At 35.8% G+C, this 8,071-nt stretch overlaps 1 pseudogene; it reads left to right on the top strand.

The window, feature by feature from the left end:
- Window positions 1-5,869: 5,869 nt before the first annotated feature.
- On the top strand, window positions 5,870-6,870 carry LOC120586128 (heterogeneous nuclear ribonucleoprotein A1-like; annotated as a pseudogene).
- Window positions 6,871-8,071: the final 1,201 nt, after the last annotated feature.

Genomic DNA, 8,071 nt, shown 5'->3' with positions numbered 1-8,071 from the left:
CATATAAGTGTAAAACACTTACTGGATTTCAAAGATTTTGCATGAAAAAGAATGTAAAATATCTTAATAATTGTTTATATTAATTACATGTTGAATTGAAAATAGTTTGTGTACATTGGGAAAATAAAATACACTAAAATGAATGTCATGTGTTTCTATTTTTTTCAAATGTGACTGCAGAACATTTTTAAATTGTATACAGGGCTAAAGAGAAAACCCACAGGCCCACAATGGTATCATTCATGCTAAAGTCCATGATACCAAACCTAGACTTAACATCTGACCTAACTGCAGTTTTGACCTTCCCTAGAAATTTAATCTTAATCAACCAGTCTGGGATATTTTGGTCAACGCCAATGAGTTACTGTGTCACATGGGCCCTCTCCACATACCGCCTCCAGCTAGGAAGAAGAGGCAATCTGCATGATAAAACTCTTGTAGTTCCCTCCCCGCAAATGAAGATGTCCTAGTCTAAAAATAATCCTTTCTTTTATTTTGCTAATAACTCCCAGTCTCACCACTCTTCCTGTGTACAATCTTTCCATTTCTTACAATCCTTTGGAGAGGCGGATTCATGAATCTCTTAATAAAGTCAATTAGATCTTCAAATCTACTTGGTTGAATTTTGTTCTTTAACAGTATCTGAGCACTATATTTCTATTGCAGAGTACTGAGAGCCAGTCATTAAAGAAATTTGAAAAAAAATAATAAAGCTGTGTCACTTCCGTAATGGTTAATTTTGTGTGTCCATTTGACTGGGTTAATGGATACTCAGATAGCTGGAAAAATGTTATTAGTGGATTTGTCTCTAAGGATGTTTTGGGAAGAGATTACCATTTGAACAGGAAGACTGAGTAAAGAAGATCAACACCACCAATGAGGACTCGAATCATCCAATCCATGGAGGGCTTATATAGAACAAAAAGGCAGAGGAAGTATGAATTTACTCTCTGCACCAGATGGGATATCCATGTTCTCCTGCCCGAGGATACTAGGCTTTGTTGCAAAGGTTCTCGGACCTACAGACTCAGAATGTGATCTACACCATGGGTTTCCCTGGTTCTCAAGCCTTAGGTTTGGAGGACTACACCACTGGCTTTCCCAGGGCGCCAGCATGCACACAGGGGATCCTGGGACTTCTCAGCCTTCATAATCCTGTAAGTCAACCCTTCACAATAAATATTGTTCTACATACAAATATTTATCTTACTGGTTCTATTTTCTCTGGAGAAACCTGACTAATAAAACTTCTAATTTTTTGTTTTGTAAAATACAGTTATGTTTCTTAAAAAGTTATTCATGTTGACATGTAATGAAGTTTTCTGTGATTTTAAAATGAATATTTTGAAAATGTCTCAGTTTCAATTTTAATACAGTGTGTATTGGTAGATGTAACATACATAAATAACAGCTCTTTCGGATTCTCAATAATTTCTAAAAGTGTAAAGAGTTCCTGAGACCAAAAACGTTTGAAATCACCATAAGACAGTGACTCTTGAAACTGTCAGTAAATCAGTATCATCATCATGTGTTACTTACTATGTCCCAGGCACTGCACTAGAAGACTATGCATATTAGTTTATTCTTCCAAAACTTTATTTAGTGATATGTGCTGGCTATCCAAAGTTGAGCCTCTCTCAACTTTGTTCAAAAAAGGGATACATCCGTGCTACTTTAAGAAGGCTTTTTACAGATTACTGTCTCCATTTTAAAAATAAGCCATTTGTAGTTCAGGAAATTTAGAAACTTGTTTAAAATTGCTTAACTCCTAAAATAGGAAAAACTAACTGGAACCTAGGATGGTATAATTCAATGACTATACATTTAACACTTAAATTCCATGATAAGCTACCTCCAACAGTCATATACAAACTAAAATGTTTGGATGCAAGAAGAGTCACATGTCACTGTCTCTGCCTGAATCATTTCTTTAAGTAAATATGGCACACAAGTTTCCTTTTAACTGTGAATTAGACCTCAAAATAATTCCTCCCAATTTTCGTAGATTTTTCATATTGTTTTTCTCAGAACCCTCTTTCAGGTTGTAGACAACACACTTCTTTTATCCTCATATGGTCGAAAGAGCGAGAGAGCTCTCTGGGGTCTTTTTCTAAGGGCATTAATCTCATTCCTGAGAGCTCCCAAGGGCACTACCTCTAAATACCATCATCTTTGGGTGTTAGGATTTCAACATGGGAGTTCTGATGGTATATAAACATTTGGTCGGTAACAATAACTGTGTTCATAAGTTAAAGTAACATCTCTCATGTGATATATGATATGATACTCAGAGAGTCCATGCAGTTGGTTTTCAACTGACATTGAAGATGATGGATATAATTTAAACAGTTAAAACAAGCAAACTTCAGTATAGTCATCCTTATTTGAAGAAAATGTGTTATCAGGCCTATGACAGCATTGCTATCATGTGTGAAACTTTTAATGGAACTGCAGAAATACTTAATGAGAAAGTGACAAGAACTTTATACACATATTTTTAAAAGTATTTTTGAATTTAGAGTAGATGAAATGTGAAAAATTTAAATGATCTCCAGACACTTTTGATTCTGCCAATTATCTGTATGATGCTACTCATGCATATGCAACAATAATAGACTGACAAATTTTCAAACATTCTCAATAGGAAAAAAAGCTTAACAAGCTGGAATTTATGTAGCCTGTCAAGAGACATTGAACAGTATTAGCTGGAAGTAAAGACTTTCTGGTAAGAAGTAAAATATTTAAAGTTCCATTGAATAAGTTTACCAACACTTAAGTCAGTAGTTAGCTGATACCTATTTTAAATTTAAAGTGATATTTTGAATAATTTTACTTGTATCAGTTATAAATAAAATGTATTGAATTAGTTATTTTATTAATATCCAGAAATGTTGAAAATCATGATTAATATCTAAAACAAATAATAATTAAATAACTATTTTGTTACATTCCAGAATAATCATAAATATTCAAAAGTTTAAAAATATTTTGTAAAAGGTAGAAAAATGAGAGCCTGGAATAGGCTGTAGAAAGAGTTCTTAACAACCCAATAATTCCAATAGTACATATTTTCCTAATATTTTTCCAAATAACATCATGTTAATAATGATTTCTAAAAATTAAAAATAAACTATATTTGAATTTATGCTTTTGTAAAAATGTTGCAGCAAAAATATTCACAGCCTTTATTTAAATAGAATAACTCATTAAATTAAGCAAGAATCATCTATTTACAAGAATACCAAATACTTGAAATCAGTATATTCTCAGAGCTCCCAACTTTAGATAATCAAGTCAAAGCTTTACATCCACATAGATTATGACACACACAAAAAAAAGTATTTTGAATTTTTTATCTAAGATGTTATTCCCAGTATTGATCCCTGTACCTCAGAGCTACTAAATACTCCTTCATTTTGACCAAAGACCACAAGTAACAATAAAATATCTTTTTGTTTTTGGTCCCAAGCAACAAATTTTCACAGCAATCTGTGATGAGGGAGTCACAGCTCTAGCCTGTCACTGGAGGCTACGCAATTGTTGTACGAAGTCCAACACCTTTGAAGGGAAAAATCTGGCACAGCTGGGAGATAAAATTGCTTTCTTAATTATATCTGCACTGTAATAGTTTATCCTTTGGTTAAGAACTAATTACATTTTACACTTTAAATGTATTGCTCTGACCACCAATATATATGCTACTGATATAATTTGTATTATTTATCATTAGGCCATTATTTGTAATGGTTTAATGGAAACTGGATTCCTACTTTTATGAATAAGGTAGAAGCCTTTCATGATAATCTACTTTGATGTTATATTAAAACAGGAAAACTGGGGGGAAATTGTAATTATATACCGTGTTGGTGAGTGTATGAGGAAAAAAGTGCATTAGATATATATTCTCATAAAATGTATTCAGTGACAACTTATTTTTTTTAAAGGAAAAGGACCAATTTTTTCACACACACATACACACGCATGCACACACACACACAAGAAAAAAGAAAGCCACTGAAGCTTATATTCTCCCTTACTCATTAACATTTCATGTGTTTATGAAGAAAGATAATTTATTTCGGTGGGCGCGTAAGACTAAACTAAACATGCAATCCTTCATTTATTCATTCTTTCAATTACTATTTATGGATAAAGTATGGAATTCCAAAACTTTTGCTAAGAAAGTGTCAGGAACAAAAAGTTGCTTACAGGACTGAATGTCTAGAGTAGTTTAATGTTCATTGATATTGGCCTGAAATTTGACTTAAAATTTATATTTTTATTGTTTTTATAATGCAGTAGAAAGATTCTAGGTTGGCACCCATACTCTACCCTCCAAGTATTCACTTTTTCATGTGATCCTCCCCTCTTGAGTGTGGGCAGGACCTGTTACTGACTGCTAACAATATGGTAAAGGTGATAAGATGTTATATAAAATAGTGTTTTGCCAGCAGGCTTGCTCTAGAGACTCTCCTTGCTTCTTGATGAAGTTAACTGCTATTATGAGAAGTTCAAATGGCAAAAATTTGCAGCCTGGAAACTCAGGTACCCTCTTGGAATTAAAGGCAGGCACTAGGAGTTGAGAGTGGACACTAGACAACAGCTAACAGAAAGCTGAGGCCTCAGTTCTATGCAGCAAGGAAGTAGATTCTGCCAACAACTGGCGTGAGAAGGAGGCAGATCTGTCACCACTCATGTCTCTGATGAGAGCCCTGTCCTGACAAACCTTTGAGCACAGCATCTCAGAGGATCCCGTTAATCCATGCCGAGACCCTTGGACAACAGAACTATGAGATAACTACTGTGTTGTTTTAAACCACTAAATTTGTGATAATTTGTTACACAGCAAAACATAACTGATACATGCAATTTCTTAGATTTTTTCCCCCATGTGTTAGGCAGTTAGGCAGCCATGAGCAACAGGAGCAAAGGCCCAGCTCTGTAACCACAGGAATGACAATAATAATGGCTCAACCCAAAGGCCACCCCTAGGACTTCCCAGAAAAACAAACAAACAATTTTTTGATTAACAATACTCCTGCATCCTAGAATACAAGGAAATAAATACCATAACACAGAAATCGGTTTAGGCCAGCCACAAAGGCTTGCACAGTAAGGAGTACGCTGACTTCTTTTCACTTCATCTTTGTTATATCATCATTATACTATCGCACATGTGCCCGGAAGTTCATGAACCTAATTATAACAGACTGAATTCTGAGTAAGGACATGTGCAGTTGACAATAGTTTATATAATAGGCAACTGTCAATCAAAATGACCTCACACGCCAATCAGCTAGAACCACCCTTGTAACCTCCCATCATGGCCCAGATATAAGACAGACCTCCCCACTTCTACAAGGCTACAGCTCTGTCTCCTATAGCCCTTTTCTCTCTTGAAACATATTCAATAAATCTTACTTATCCTAAACCCCTGACCTGTAATTCTTTACTGTGTTGGAGGAAAGGCCTGAGGCCCCCTCATGCCACCTGGGCAATGACGGATTTAGATGGGCCCCAAAGGTAACATATGCATACGTTACTGAACTGATATTAATTTTTTTAAAAAAGTCTGTAAAATACATTGTCATAAAATTTTGAGGACAGAATAATTTTTTCTTCATAGGCTTTTCCAGTTAGGCGTTCTTTCTGACACATTTATTAGAGCCACTTGTTGAATTAAAAAAGATTATTAAAAATATTAATAGTAAATATATTTTCTTGAAAACTAAGACAGCTGGTGGCATTAACAATTGTAATAAAGCTGATTTAAGTAAGACTTGAGAGATTCGCAAATTCTCAGAAGCGCCTTTCTGTCGATGGACGCCGCAGAGCAAGCATCATTAACATCTCCCCCCCAGCGGTCGACATGTCTAAGTCAGAGTCTCCCAAAGAGCCCGAACAGCTACAGAAGCTCTTCATTGGAGGTCTGGGCTTTGAAAAAACCGATGAGAGTCTGGGGAGTCATTCTGAGTAATGGGGAATGCGTATAGACCGGGTGGTGATGAGAGAGCCAAACGCCAAGCACCCTAGACGCTTGGGGTCTGTCACGTATGCATGGTGGATACAGCCATGAAGGCAAGGCCACACAATGTGGATGAAGAGTTGTGCAACCAAAGACATCTGTCTCAAGAGAAGATTCTCAAAGACCTGGTGCCCACTTAACTGTGAAAAAGACTTTTGTTGGTGCTATTAAAGAAGACACTGAAAAACGTCACCTAAGAAATTATTTTGAATGGAAAACTGAAGAGATTGAAATCATGACCAACCAATGCAGTGGCAAGAAGAGAGGCTTTGCTTTTGTAACCTTTGATGATCATGACTTTGTAGACAAGACTGTCATTCAGAAATACCATACTGTGAATGACCATAACTGTGAAGGAAGGAAAGCCCTATCTAACTAAGCAAGAGGTGGCTCATGCTTCATCCAGCCAAAGAGGTCAAAGTGGTTCTGGAAACTTCGGTGGTGGTCGTGGAGGTGGTTTTGGTGGGAATGACAACTTTGGTTGTGGAGAAAACTTCAGTGGTCCAGGTGGCTTTGGTGATAGCTGTGCTGGTGGATATGTTGGCAGTGGGGATGGCTATCATGGATTTGGTAATGATGGAAGCAGTTCTGGAGGTTGTGGAAGCTACAATGATTTTGGCAATTACAACAACCAATCTTCAAATTTTGGAACCATGAAAGGAGGAAACTTTGGAGGCAGAAGCTCTGGTCCCTGTGGTGGTAGAATCGACACTTTGCCAAATCATGAAACCAAGGTGGCTATAGTGGTTCCAGTAGCAGCAGTAGCTATGGCAGTGGCAGAAGGTTTTAATTATTGCCAGGAAACAAAGCTTAGCAAGAGAGAAGAGCCAGAGAAGTGACAGGGAAGCTACAGGATACAACAGATTGTTGAACTCAGTCAAGCACAGTGGCGGCAGGGCCTGGCTGCTACAAAGACATGTTTTAGACTGTACTCATGTGTACATGGGCACAAAACTCGAGGACTGTATTTGTGACTAATTGTATAACAGGGTATTTTAGTTTCTGTTCTGTGGAAAGGGTAAAGCATTCCAACAAAGGGTTTTGATGTAGATTTTTTTTGCATCCATGCTGTTGATTACTAAATGCAATAGTCTCATCACAATGCTGAATAAATGTATCTTTAAAAAAAAAAATTCTCAAAAGCCTCCAAAATTGTACTTATTAAGAGTTTTAAATTTCTTCAATTTTATAATTAAGCTTGACATTTAGCAAGAAATCTCAAAAGTGGTACCTCTGAGTATATAGAAATTTAAATACACGTAACCATTTAGCTTACATTATGAATGTCCTAGCATTTTTTGTCTTCTTCTTACTCCAGTAATTCCCTAAATAAGAAACCTGAATTCCTAAATTATAATGTGTCTTAACTTTCTTTAATAATGCTTTTTATCTCTTTATCCAACTTTAAAGCCAAAAAGTTTTAAGAACCTAATGCTTTGCTATTTTCATTAATACAGTCTTCAATTTAACAATATTTTATGAATGGATACTCGTATTTATCTAACACCTACAGAAAAATTTCTGAAATAATTAATCAATTTCCAAAAAGCTTAAATTATTTGATACATGATTATTTGATGTTTAACCGAGCATAGAAATATATAATAGTAACTTACATTTCTCTAACAGTTTAGAGTTCATAAAACACTCTTAAATCCCTAAAATTCTGCATGTGAGGCCTCTGTAAAATAAATAAATTTATCACAATCTTCACTTCAATTATGTCGGGATCCGGATAGAGTAGGAAAAGGAAAGGAAAAAGTGTAGTAAGCATCTATGAGAAGCTTGGTACAGTGCTATACACTATACACTCTGAATAAACAGAAAAGAGGAATTATCCAAGTCACACTGTAGAGGAAAAAAAGAGGTTCTATTGAAAGAAACCTCACAGGTGATCTGATCTTAAATTCCTAACTGGGCAGGTCAAGGTGGGCAGTTATGCTGATATATAACTGGTTTAGGAAAAGGTTTATCTCTGCCTCAAGCAAATCTTGTCCATTGTTTCTGTGCCTCACACCTTTGAAATGCCCCCTTTCAGACCCCTGA

Source organism: Pteropus medius, unplaced genomic scaffold (genome assembly GCF_902729225.1).
Source record: "Pteropus medius unplaced genomic scaffold, Ma_sr-lr_union100, whole genome shotgun sequence".
In the NCBI taxonomy this organism is placed as follows: Eukaryota; Metazoa; Chordata; class Mammalia; order Chiroptera; family Pteropodidae; genus Pteropus; species Pteropus medius.
The sequence above is the reverse complement of the archived record's forward strand: the minus strand, read 5'-3'. Positions and strand labels throughout refer to the sequence as shown.